This window comes from Prenolepis imparis, unplaced genomic scaffold, assembly GCF_030444845.1.
Source record: "Prenolepis imparis isolate NDT839.2.m4 unplaced genomic scaffold, iyPreImpa1.0 SCAF_10, whole genome shotgun sequence".
Classification (NCBI taxonomy): domain Eukaryota; kingdom Metazoa; phylum Arthropoda; class Insecta; order Hymenoptera; family Formicidae; genus Prenolepis; species Prenolepis imparis.
Genome location: NW_028141168.1, coordinates 9,403,300 through 9,416,782, shown reverse-complemented (window position 1 = coordinate 9,416,782; position 13,483 = coordinate 9,403,300). Strand labels below are relative to the sequence as shown.

At 39.9% G+C, this 13,483-nt stretch overlaps 1 protein-coding gene and 1 long non-coding RNA gene across 3 annotated transcripts in view; one reads left to right on the top strand and one right to left on the bottom strand.

Annotated features, from left to right (window-relative positions):
- Nucleotides 1-13,483, top strand: part of Tgs1 (Trimethylguanosine synthase 1) — a 78,279-nt gene that overhangs the window by 42,203 nt on the left and 22,593 nt on the right. The window lies entirely within an intron of this gene.
- Nucleotides 1-13,483, bottom strand: part of LOC145942086 (uncharacterized) — a 70,743-nt gene that overhangs the window by 42,081 nt on the left and 15,179 nt on the right. The window lies entirely within an intron of this gene.

Below are 13,483 nucleotides of genomic sequence, written 5' to 3'. Positions count from 1 at the left end.
AAAAAAATTCGCTTACGCGATGCGATATATCAACGTCCAGATAAGTGCGTGTAAGTATGTCGCTTTTGATTTGTCGACCCCTCGTGGATTAATCGGAGGATCAGGTAAAGCTGCTAGATATCCGCGGGCCGACTCGAAAGTGAGATCTCAAACGCGACAATGAGAGAGTCCTCGCGCGGTCGGTCGGGGTCTGTATATATGTACGGCCGACCTGTTGCAAATGCGAATTAATGAGGCGCATACGTCTTATCGTGACATTACGGGTTGATCTAAACTCGATAAAGGCGAGACCATATCTTCCTCGTGCGCACAACTCACAATGCAACGGACGTAGAAACGCAGCGTATTAATTTATAACACCGGCAAATGCAAGGACGTTATACTTTCGTTCGTAATATTCTCGACCTTCTTCAACCGATGCTTATCGGAGAATGTAATAGATCCTTCGTATATATATTTCGTGTAGATATCGTGATAAACGCGAACCGAAGATTTACGATCGTCTCTTTGTCATTAGTCGGTATACCGTTAAAATTGTGTACGAGGCTCGCATTGTTAGATTGAAAATATAATGTATATTAAATACCAAATAATGAGCGACACGAGTCGCTTGACATTTTAGGAACGAGACGCATCGTCTGTCGATTTATGCGCCGCCGTGTGATTTGTGTCTTCTGTGTCGTCTCCAAAGTGTTAACGATCCCAGCATACCGACATACTTTTGAGACTCCGGTCAAGAGCGATTCCAACTGATACTTTTCAGATGGCCAAGGTAGATCCGATATCATCGCTGGGTTTGGTGGTTGCCACTCCTGTACATCATTTATCTCGAGCTCTTTCTTTCTCGTATCTTTCTACGGTGAAGTCTCCTCGATGAATTTACTCGATTATAAAAAATCAGAGGGCAAATATATTCGTGACGGATTTCATTCGCGCTTCATTCGTGGAAGCGTCTTTTATCTAATTTTCATCGTAACAATTTTTTTCTCTTTTTAATGATACTATTCAATATTTTCTCGAAAGTTGTTATCGATGCTGGTCTCTAACACAAGTCCGTCGAATTCATGAATTGCGCGTTGCACGAAAGCCAGCTACCATTTTTCTGCCGGTGCACGGGCTACCTCTCGGCGTTCGGGCGGTACAACGTCATAAAGTACGTCCCTTCGCGAGTCGGCGGGGACGATACACGGTGACCGATTTCGATGTCGAGTTTGGTGTATTAGGGATGCGTCGAGTCGAGGAGTCGCGACGAAAATCCTGGGGACACCGGGTAGTCTTGGTTGAGAGTAGGATTACAGCGCGTATCCGAAGTGGCCGGGACCACCCACGGGTTGAATCGATCAGCAACTGATACCCCCAAAGATGCAAAGGAAGAGAATAAGAGAGATATATAAATAAACGGAGGTAGGACGCGAGCGAGATGGAGAGAAAGAGAAATGAAAGAGAGGACTTACAGGTGTACCGGGGCTGCTTATGCGCCCACGGGACTCAATTCACGATAACGACGCGAGTGCAGCGCGAACTTCGAGACCTATCGGGACGCGGGAGCTTTTCAGAATCGATTTTATCGCGGCAAAGACTTACGACTAGCGAACTCCACGGCGGTTCCGACCGGGAAACAAATCAGGCGATCGATCGTTGACGCAGAGATCGGAGGAGTATTCGCCTGTCGAATCTGTTAGCATACGATATCGTCCGGTCGTTTCCATAAATTCCGGAAACGCATATCTCCACATGCAAGAGGAAAGCGCTATTGTTTGATAGAATAGATAGACGTTTCTTGCTTAATCCGTCTATCGATTAAATATTAAAAATTTGTCGATATGAATGATTGACTTATTAAAACACCTTTAAATCGTAAATTCTGCATCGGAGAAGGCGGTGGCGAATTCTCGAATCGTTCCGGTACTTGTGAAGCCCGACGATATCGTAAATTCCGGCAATTATCCCTAATTAATAAATATCCAGTTAATCGGAGGGGGATATGTGTATTCGATTGGGAGAGACGAGCGAGCAAGGGCACGAATTTAATGTTGACCGCGGGAAATTTAGGTGAGAGGGACCTGAGTTCCTTGGTTCAACGTGCGCCGTAAAGCACGCTCTTTATTGGTGAAGAGGCGAAACGTGCAATTCGACTGGCACTTTCATTACCGTCTTTCTAATTGCCTGCCATTTAAGTAAACATATGTAAGCACTGTAATCCGGGGTTTGTCGTTTACTCGCTCGCGAGATTTCACGTCACCGCGTTCGGAACGTCCGGCCGCGAAATTGCGAGAATCTCGACAGAGGAAAATAAACCCGAGCGTTTAAAAAGACCTGGCACCTTTGGCAATCTGATGCCTGAACGCGTGCCTCCGCGATTACTCCGTGTTGTGTATTATATACGTTTTACAGATCGCAAATTATTCTTTTCAGGGTACTACAAAGAGGAAAAAGATACTTTAAAATTTTTATAAAATTTATGGCTTTTATATAAAAGTCGTATAATTTTTTTTTTTTTCTTTTTTTTCATATAATATTTTCACTGATCCAGATGACACGTTCGTATGGTTACAGAAATTTTATGCAGACTAAATAACAACGAATATACTAGGTTATTTACTTTGAATTCTTTGAATAAAACTACGAAATCTCGGATAGAAAACCCAAAGATATGTCTGGCTCGCCGTTTAGCACGATTAACACCGTCCCAAGTGGCGACATTGTTCGCCATCCAGCCGGGTAAACACGCCGGTTTCCACGGAATCGTCAAAATTACCACTAATTCCCGTTTTCACGTCCGAAATCCACGTTCAGTCGCGTCGGTTATATTCCTCCCCGCCGCCTCGAGTGGCGAGAAGTGCCGGGCATCTCCTCGGCTGCGCGGCTCATTGAAATTCAAATGTCAATCTCGAGAAGGTACATATTGCCGAACGAGAGAGAGAGAGTGGCGAGGGGGGTCGCGGAGCGGAGCGGAATGAATGCGGAGTGCTTCTCGTGTCCTCTTCGCGATGTCGAAAACGGTCGCCGGATCGCGCCCATATTTGCTCTCGAATTCTGTTCGGTGGACGAGGATCTCAAGCTCCAAGGTTACGCGTCCATCGGTGTTGTTTTATAGCCACGCTGGACGTAGGCTATATACGTACGCTTAAGTTCCAGGACAGATCTTTTCTCGTCACGTCCGCGACTGACGTGTGTCGCCGTCGTGGATGTAACAAAACCCCAAAGGCTATAAAAATACATCTGTCCAATAAAGAAGCGAAATGCTCACTAGAAGTACAGACGATTAGCCTTCTCCGATTAGGAAAAAAAAAAATCGAATGGAAATGGTAAATACAGATGGTTATGAAGTACCAGTGTATTTGTCCAATGGAGAGGAATCTCTCCACCTTCAATGATTGTAGGAGAAACTGATTAGCTAATTTAAGATTTCAATATTCGTTTTGAAGCTTCTGTCTTCTCGCATGGAAAAGTAATATATACAGTGAGAGATACATCTTTATAATTTATGCATCTAATTAAAGTCTTGTTAACGAGTATAGGACAGAATCCAGAGGAATCGCGAGGGAGAAAAGTATTCCTGCGCCGCACTTTACCTTTTGAAGCGTCTTTAAGACTTACACGCGTAATTAAAATTCTTCACGAAAAGATAAATAAAATCCCTATCTCGAAGGGGTTAACACGGCCGTTGTTGGAGTTTTATCGCTATCGACCGTAAGCGCCGCTACCGACCGCAAAGGCGGTAAGACAGTTAACCCGTGAAATATTCGACGTACGCCGCGACGCGAATTTTGATTTACGCGCACGTTAATTCCCGAAGCCGAGAGGGAAGCTAACGAGAGGGGAAAGTGTCATGCTTGTGGCCGACAGATTCCCAACAAAGAAGGAAGAATCCGAAAGTGCGTAATAATGCGGCAGCACATTATTAAGGGAGAGAAGGAGAGAGGATTCTCATCACAGGTGCATGGGGCGCATCTACGGGTGGAGTAATATGATGTATTTATGATTCGGCAGATTTTTTCGCTTATAATATTTGTTTTCAAGCATCCGTTTATATTAAATGCATTACTGGATAAATTAGCATGTGATTTATTATATTATAACTTTCTCTTGTATTTGTAGAAATGTGACATAAAATATTTCATTGAACAGAAAGTATTATAACAAGTTCATTTATAACATTTTAAATATACTAAACCGTGGTATGTTGAAAAAATCATTTCTTAATTATTAAACTGTTTATATAATATACACACACATATATTTTGTAAGGTATTCCAACATCATCTGTTGGATGGTTATTTTTTACTTTCACGTGAACGCGAGATTGAAATTCCGGAAGATACCGGGCACCATTTTCCTGCAGCTTTTTGGTACCGCGGAGTTTATGATATTACTCACAGGGGCCCTACTTCTGCGCACATCTATAAATCCGGCGTCGCCGGGGGGACGAACTCTCTCGCGCACGCGAATAATAAAGCGTCCGGTATAATATTTCAAAATGGCGCGCTCGGTAGATGGGGTACAGCTCGATATTATTTAGCGTCCTGGGGTCGCACCCACTTAACCCTATCCCGCGGGCGAACGCGCAAAAAGGGCGCCCACAAAGACAGAGAATAAGTTACCTTAGTCCACGCGAAAGGACGCGCCATACGGCATTCCCGCCGTGCGAGCCTTAACGGCAGCGCATCGCGGTACGCGGAGGGTCCTTATCGTGCACCGGGGTCCTGGACGTGTCGCCTTATTAATGGTCGCGTTTCGCGGGTGAGAATTCGCTGCGGCGACTTTTCGAAATCGAACCGCCGCGACTCCCTCTTGGCTCAAAGTTGTAGCTATCTATTTTAGTTTAGACTATTCCCCATTAATACTGACACATACACGTATATATATATAAATGTATGTACATAAAAAAACCTGTGAAATTAATTTATAAAATATGTATGTATGTATTATTTCTTAATTAAATTATTTTTCTTTAAATCAGCCTTTAAAATAACCGGTTTAACTTTCTCTGGTTCGAAGGGGATTTTAAATGTTAAACGCGCAATTTTTAATACTCGTGTGTGAATTGTCCAAAAAATTCAGTTAAATAATAGCATCTCTTTAGACTCGATGTGACATCGAAAGAACCGATTGACTGAAAGAAAGTGGCATTAGCATTTTCGTTTATGCGGAAACGTATTCTCTTAATTATAGCGAACCATAAAAAATGGCAACATGAAAGTACCTCGCATTAATTTTTTAGCGTCCCACGCACTAATGACATTTGCATCTTTTCTTACGGAGACGTCCTCCTTTTTCATGCCTCACGCACGAGCGAAACACGCGCATGGATTTCGACAGATAAAATATTTCTTGATCATCATGGATGTTTCTTATCGTAGATACGGCGTTTTATTAATAGTTGCGCGAACGCACATCTTCTCGAAAGCAGTACCCGCACCTACGCAATAACTTTCGATCGTGAAACTTTCGATGACGCGATCGAGCGCGTCTCATTAAACACGTTACTAATGCCAAAAAGAAAAATCAGGCAAGAAGATATATAAGCTCCGAGTCTTGAATGACTCTCTATATGTCGTGATCGATTACGAGTCTTATGGAATTCCTCGAGACTTTCGCATAATTGGGATCAGTTTGTTTCTGCCTGTCAATGTTAAATATAATAATTATATATGTATATAATTATATAAATTAATTACAAGGGAGAGAGGTAGATAATTAACATATATTTTTTGTAAGAAAAATATACTTACATAACTAGATAGATTATTTAACATTTAAATTTTAGATTTAAACTTTTTAAATGAAAGAGAGAGAGAGAGAAATTAATACAAGGATAAAAAAATATTATCAATTAATAAAAATATATAATATAAAATATATTCAATAAAAATAGTAATCAATAAATGCCAATCGATTTCATTAATTTTATTATAAAATAAAAAGTTTGCTAACTCAGAAAAGTATTTTATTTTATTAATCATAAAATTGCTTTGATAAATTAAGTAAATTACGATCAAAAGTAAAAAAATTATACGAACGAATTTGAATGATTTGTCGCGTACTGTATGTGTATGTGAGATATTTATAAATATTCATTTGAATCAAATTCTGTTACAAATATAAGTTGAGAAAATTAGTGAATTCAGAAGAGTAGAAATTTGAATAAGAGAGAGAATAAATCGTTACATTTACATCTAAATCTATGTTATATGTTAACACGAATTGCTGTAATCATATTCGGATTGTACGAAATATTCTTTAATAAATTGATTTAATTGGCAAAATTGCTTAATGCTATAAAAATGGATTCAGGAATAGCGAGTATTTATAAGTGTAAAATATCCATAGATGATTTAACTATATCTTTTGCAAAAATATTTTTAATCTCTCAGAGAATTACAAAAAATCTCTTCAAATAATAATAAATAGAAAAAAACAAAAAGGATATATAGATTTATATCAATATATTTCCATTTTTATTTGTCATAGGCTTCATCGCAATCGATTAAACTTCTCTCATTTATGCTATTATATTCGATTATTTCGCTGTTCCTGTTCACGCAGAATATTCGATCGCGTTGAATGAAACATTTCATGAAATGTGACCGAAATTTAGCAAACAAAACGATCGTCTTCAACTATATAATTCGGGCAACGCATATGCACAATTCGCACACATACATATGCGATTCAATGATTTTAGTTTCGATATACATATAAATGTGCCTCAGGGCTATTTGCCTCAGGACCTTATGCTAAAGCATGCAAATCTCGCCAATAAAATTTGGCGAAATGTGAATATTGCCACCATAATAACCGTTAATTCTTTCGTCCAAATCGCAAGATATAGAATCACATTTTGAACGATGAATAATAGGTTTATCAGTATTTTTGGCGAAACCAGTTGACTAGTCTTTATTAACTGCGCCTAAATGTTACGGACGATCAAATTTCGAGTGCATTATAATTATTGCCGGTTCAACGTGTTTCTTATCCGCGATGTTTTAACGCTCGATGGCCGGTCGATCGAAGGACCGATGATAATTTTATGCGAAACGATAGCGTGATTCCCAATCTCATTTTTAAACGCCTACAGGCGTGTCGCAAAAATTCCCTTTAGGGAAGGGCCAAGCGAAATCTTGATGAGCCATTTTTGTTAACTGCCCCAGAAATCTACAACTATCTACAAATCTGTAAAAAAATATTTTATATATATTTCGCGAATGTTAAAAAATTTGAAAGAATTAAAAAAAATTTTTTAATTCTTTGAATATTTTAATTTATGTAAATTGTGCAATTATTTTTTTATTACTTTACTCTAACTTAAATTCGATAGTCAGGACGATATATATGCATGTACTATCACGTTTTACCGGTTAAACACTTTCCACAAATTTTTACACGTGAAATCAATGGAATTACAATTTACTTTTTGCAATTGATTAATGACTTGGTAACTTTCGTGTTTTACAAGCAAAATTTGTCACATACACATCATTATTTAAATCCAAGATTTATGGAAAATTTATAAAGTGAATCTAGTTTTCTCTCCTTTTTTTCTCAATAAAAATAATATTTTTAGAATTGACCTTAAGAACTCGCATTTTCCAAAAATAAATTCGACTTGACTGTATTAATTTGAAAAGTTTTTGCTCACGAATTAATCAGACAGATAAATTTTTCGAATTTGATTAAAAGGTTGTCGATTTTACGTAACAAGCGATGCATATTATATAAAGATCACCGAAGCTTTGTGTGATTACTGTTTTCGATAGTATTAAAATTATTATACCGATACTAAATAAATAAAAAGACCGATGCTCATTATAAATATCTCTAGCGGTAATCTCTTATCGATTATTTGATCGCGATAATTCGTTCGTAGAGAAATTGTTTATTACATCGAGGCCGAGGCCAGGCGACGCTCCGTCTCCAGGAGCCTTAGAGTGGCGGCAACATCCGCGATCGACGACAAACCATCGGTGCGTCACACCGAATCGCCCATTAAAGGCGCAGCGCATCTCGTCGCATATGCATCCCTTTCTCATACACGGCGGCGATATTGGGTTTACGTCCACTCAAAGATCCTCTTACGACGATGCGTGTGCAACGTACCCAATTAGCGGGGCCGCGCAAGAGAGCGACTTCTCCCTTTCTCTCCATCGTCCACTCTTTTCCGCCTCCTCTACTTCCCGCGCTCCCACCGTACACTTAGGGTCAAACGCTCGTAAACGTCCGGTGAAACGCTCGAGACTCGACCGGACTCGGCTCGACTCGACTCGTCTTGACTCGCCGTCGACTCGACTTTCGACCCTATACCCCCGGAGAGAGCCCAAGCTCTCCGACATCTATGAAAAACGTATTATGAATTTCCCAACGGCCAATCGGAAGAAGCACGGACTGAGCTTTGCTCAGTGACCCTGGATTGTCAACTTTAAACGCGCCTCTACGTTCTTCTTGCCTCTACACAAACTCTCTTCCGTCTCCTCTCGTGGTCAGCTTTCTCTCTTTCTCCCTCACGCGTGCCTAGCCAAGCCTACAGGCCACAGGTGTAGTAAACCTCTTTACCTCACGCGTAATGGCCCCTCTTACACTCGTGCCGCGCATCTGTCGACCTTAGTGTGTATCGCCACGACCCGCGTTTACTTCTTCTTTTTTCATCGTCGGCCTTCTTGCCCTCCGACAATCTCCTATCTAGCATACACGACCCGGATATACTAGAACGCGGCTCGATTATTGTTTATGGCTTAAAAATTATTTGTCGTTCATTGTGACTCTTCCGCTATAAAGAGTTATGCCGTATAACATTAGTCCGTCGTCTCCGTCGAGAAATGATCTATATAGCTTCTAAATAGATGCGAAGTACCTTGGCCATCCTCTCGAATATAAATAACAATTGGTGAACATCAGTCGCAAATCAAAGCAGACAGTTTTCTAACGCTTCCACAACGATCATCAATCAATGTTACTATATATTCTTCAACGACCGATCGCTCGGCCATAAAAAGAAGAACGAATAAAAATCTACTCAGAATTTCGCAAGGTCGAATATTAATTCAACCGATCGTGCTAATTCGGTAACGAAATAAAAATATATTTCTGGCCAAATTTATCGTGATAGGTATTAAAGATTATTCGTAAACATTGCATTTTGTCAAATTATTGTCTTTCCAAATAAATCTGAAAGAAGGCATTGTCATCGTTTAAAAATTGAGATCTCACGCTTGCGAGTACTTTAATCTCGATAAAGGTTTAATCTGTATGATTGTATCAATCATAATTTCAACAAATTATTTCGAATAAATGTGAAGAGGAAGCGATTAGAAAGAGCCTTCAGAGGAATCATACCAGAAACAATCGCAATTGTTGGACGCAGTTGACGGCACTGCCGGAAATCAAGGCGAGCGGCGAAGTTGATTGCTCGCCGGACTCGATCAAGATTGTCCTCAGCATCCGCGCATTAATCAGCGTCGCGAACTACAACCACGTCCAGAGTAGGGAGGGAGGAAAGAGAAGGAAGGACGGGAAGAGGTGACGTGACACGACCGTGGCGCGAGTTCATGAGCGCGACGCAGAAAAATTCGAGACCGCCGAGAGAAGATCCTATTCTTGGCTCGCGAGTGTCCACCACCATTCACGAGCGAGGGCCTTCGGCGCCGTCAATGAACAAGCAACCGGTCCTTCTCTTCCGGGCTCTCTCCTTCATCGCTTCGTCCCTTTCTCCCCCTGCCTTCTCTCCCACTGTGTCTGTCTGTCTGTCGTTCCTTTCCGGTTACCGCGTTTTTCGGTTTCTCGCTCTTTTTTTTCGTTCTCTCGAAGGAAGAAAGAAAAAAAGAACTTTATTAATTTATGACAAGACGGATGAGACGATCCTGTCGTACAGTTTCCTCGTCGAGATTTTACGTAACCCATCTAGGAGACGCGAGACGAAAGAGGGAAAAAAAAAAGAGAACGCTCGGCAATGGACAAACACACGCCATTATATGCTCGTAATCTGAGAGACTTCTCGCGGAGATCGAACGGTTCTCGAGTGGCGGCCATAAAAAAAAAATCAGATGCGTCTCTTTTTTCCGAATGATCGCGCGATGACGTGGTCGCGATTTTTAGTTGTCCGGCAACATGGCATGATACGTGACCTCGAGACAGGGTCTATTTTTTTTTTTTGACACGCTAGTAACACCCTGATTACTCGAGCAGGTGCGAATGGGAAGAGACAATCCGACAGAATCGCGACGACGATCCGTCGTCCTCGCGGTAATAAAACGGTAAAAAGAATTCGCGCGACAAAAAATGTACCGAACTGGTATGGCGGAAGAGAGAAGAACAAGGGTTATATAAAAATGGGTTTAAATTTTTCAAGACACGTAAAATGTACCGGTACGCTCTAAAATACGAGCCGTCAAAGCTAATTAAATTGCGGCTTTATTTCATTAACGCGGAAAGACAGAGGTATCTCGTACGAAAATAAATTAATAGATAGATGGATAGATAATTTATAATATCGTTGAGCGCATCAGCAGCGAATAAATAATGCATCACAAAAACGTGTACGATTTACATGATATATGGCATAAAAAATTGTTATATATTCAACGAAAACTGAGACGCGGAATTTACATACAGGGAGCGTAAATTTCGAGATATAATATGTATTACACGCGGAAATAAAAATTATGACGTTAACGTTGATCTTTGCGTTGAATGCATTATTATATTATAGTAAGCTATTATATTTAATAAAGCAAAAACGTCTTTTCAACGCGTATAATAAAGGCATTTTTAAAAACGATCAATATCAGCAAGAAAAGTGTATAAAAAATATGTATGAATAGAATAATAATAGTGCATGATCCAACATGAAAAGAATCAACAATTTATAAAAAAGTTAAGACAGGAATTAACACGACTTTAAGGACGATTGAATAACGGATATCCTTGAGTATCACGTTCGGCGTCAAGGTGTCAAGATGATTAAACGATCGAATTCTTCGACAACATCAGTTCGATAAATGTGATTAATGATTTATATGTGCACTTTGCATCCTATTCGATATAAAGTATTAAACCGATCGAACGTCTGTATTTTTCTAAATCTCTTCTTGAGATACGCCTTGAATATCTTGACAAATTTTGATCATCCATTCAACATATGATGTACGCATTACTTTATCACCTGTAACGTCCGCGTAGTTATTTTTTTCTTTTATTTTTTATTATTATCTTAAACTCGTTAAATGTACATTGAGAAAGATGGAGAAAATTTTAAACCATATAAAAATATATATTTCCCTCGCCCTACTGTTTTTCCTGTAATCTTGTAATCTTGTCTATTTTAATTCTTTTTAATTGTCTCACTATTTTGATTATAATTCTTAGAAATATTAAACAAGAAGAGTATAATATATGCAATTTACGTTGAAATGAAGAATGCTCAGGTATCGGAAATCGTGCGTCGATACGGAATTTCAAATAGCCACGTGCGCGAGATATATTATGCATCGTCATACATTTTCTTATGCCAAAGCCCGCCCCTCGGAATGCCTGAATCGAGTCCGACAGGAAATGCCCGCGCGATGGACATCGAGTGGCCTCTCTTGTCCCACCTAAGTCAATAAGCGGACCGACTCGGTATTTTACTGTCGCGGCATTACGAGTGTGAGAGTGTCGCGTGAACACACGCACGCAGGTGCATGCAGATGAACACCTCTCGTCAGATAAGATGCGTGCATACCACTAGCGAACGTTATTCGCGAATGTGCGGTCGCCATTGGGAAAGTTTTGCAAAAGGATCGAAAACCGGAAACATAATTTTCATACAGCATAATTATTATCATATTGAAATCTTCGTCGACAAATCCGATATAATTCGCTCTCGCGTTACGAGAGAATCCTGTGCTAACTATAACTCGTAATCTCTCTTGTATCCGGCGTAATTAAGTGCATAATGATAATGATTGTGTCATGGGAATTATTGTATTATTTAATATCACGTATAATAATATAAAAATGTCGGCAGATTAAAGGGCCGAATTAAATGCCTATGATTGAGAAAATAAAAATGCTCTTATATATATAATATATTTAAATTAAAAGCAATTTCTCTCTCTCATATTGTACAATTTATTATTAGCCGAAGCGTAAGCATTCGGATGATATACATATTATATTTAGAGAATAGTGCATCTGTCAAAAGTGTGCTTTTGTATGAAATATTTAGAAATTTAATAAATGTTTTTTTGCAAAGTAATTTAAAATTATTATATCTACGATGCAATGCAGAAACATGTTGAAATACGACGTTGGAAATTATCCACGTATATGCCTTCGAAAATCACGTTAAGCAATTCATGAATTCGGGTACTAATTATCCTGCGCGACGAGAGACATAAATCCTCTGCTCTTTCGTTAAATATATGCGAAAACATGCTCGCAATATGTACGAAGCGTTATTTGAGAGGGAAGGCCATTTTGTTCCTGAGAGAATATTGACAGAGAACTCGTGTCGGGATTCGCGCGCGGCAAACTTTACACGATTTTGCGAACTTGCACGTCTCGCGCGTTGCACAATCCCTGTTACCAGACATATTACGTCCTAGTAACTATAACTTCGAAACATCCTTGCAAGTACTCGCGAAGTTGGAGACCATGCATAAATTTTAAATAGATATATTAATATACTGCTGTTCTCTCAATACAGTTTGCTGAAATTCGAAATGTTCAATGTTTGTTCGGAGTAGCGTATTTTCGCTGAAAAAGAAACTAATATAATTTCGAAACGATATTTGCGTAATCAACATATTCATACTCTTCAATGAGACGCATTCAAGATATACCATAAGTTATAGTGTCATCATGAAATCGCTAATAATAGCACGTCGGTCAAGAATGCGTTAGCATACTCATAAAAGAGGCCATAGAGACAGAAGCGGTCTAACACACGGGTGAAAACTTTCCTAGTAAGACAAATCTCTATGTCGCGAAACGTGAATTCCAGTCGTGTGATCTCTCCGGAGAAGATTCAGCACGGATCCTCCCATGGCGACGCAAATATTCATAAATTATCGGGACCAGATATTGCGCGGTGACGGAAAACCCGCCTTGATTTTTTCCAAGAGTGTAACTTAATTAGCAATAAAACTTCCGCGCACAAGAAACGCGCACTTCCTAGTACGTCGATCATCAGACGGCGCGTTTTCGCGGCCGTCTTCTTCTCCGAAGAAGCTTTTCTCGCGCGCGGAATGAGGAACTCCGGGTGACCCGGTCAAACGACCTTAGGAGGAGAAAACCTTACGATCGATATACTCGCGTGTTTATTGCTGAACTTTTAAGAAAATTTATTGTCAAGCGTTTTCGACGTCCTCGAGAGACGGGAATCATTCTTCCCCGCATCGGCGTCGCATCGGCGTGAAACTATCGGGAAGATAGTTTTTTTTTTTCGCGTAGTAGACGGACAAATTTATTGCTAGATAAATAACATTGCATGTACGATAATGCGCGT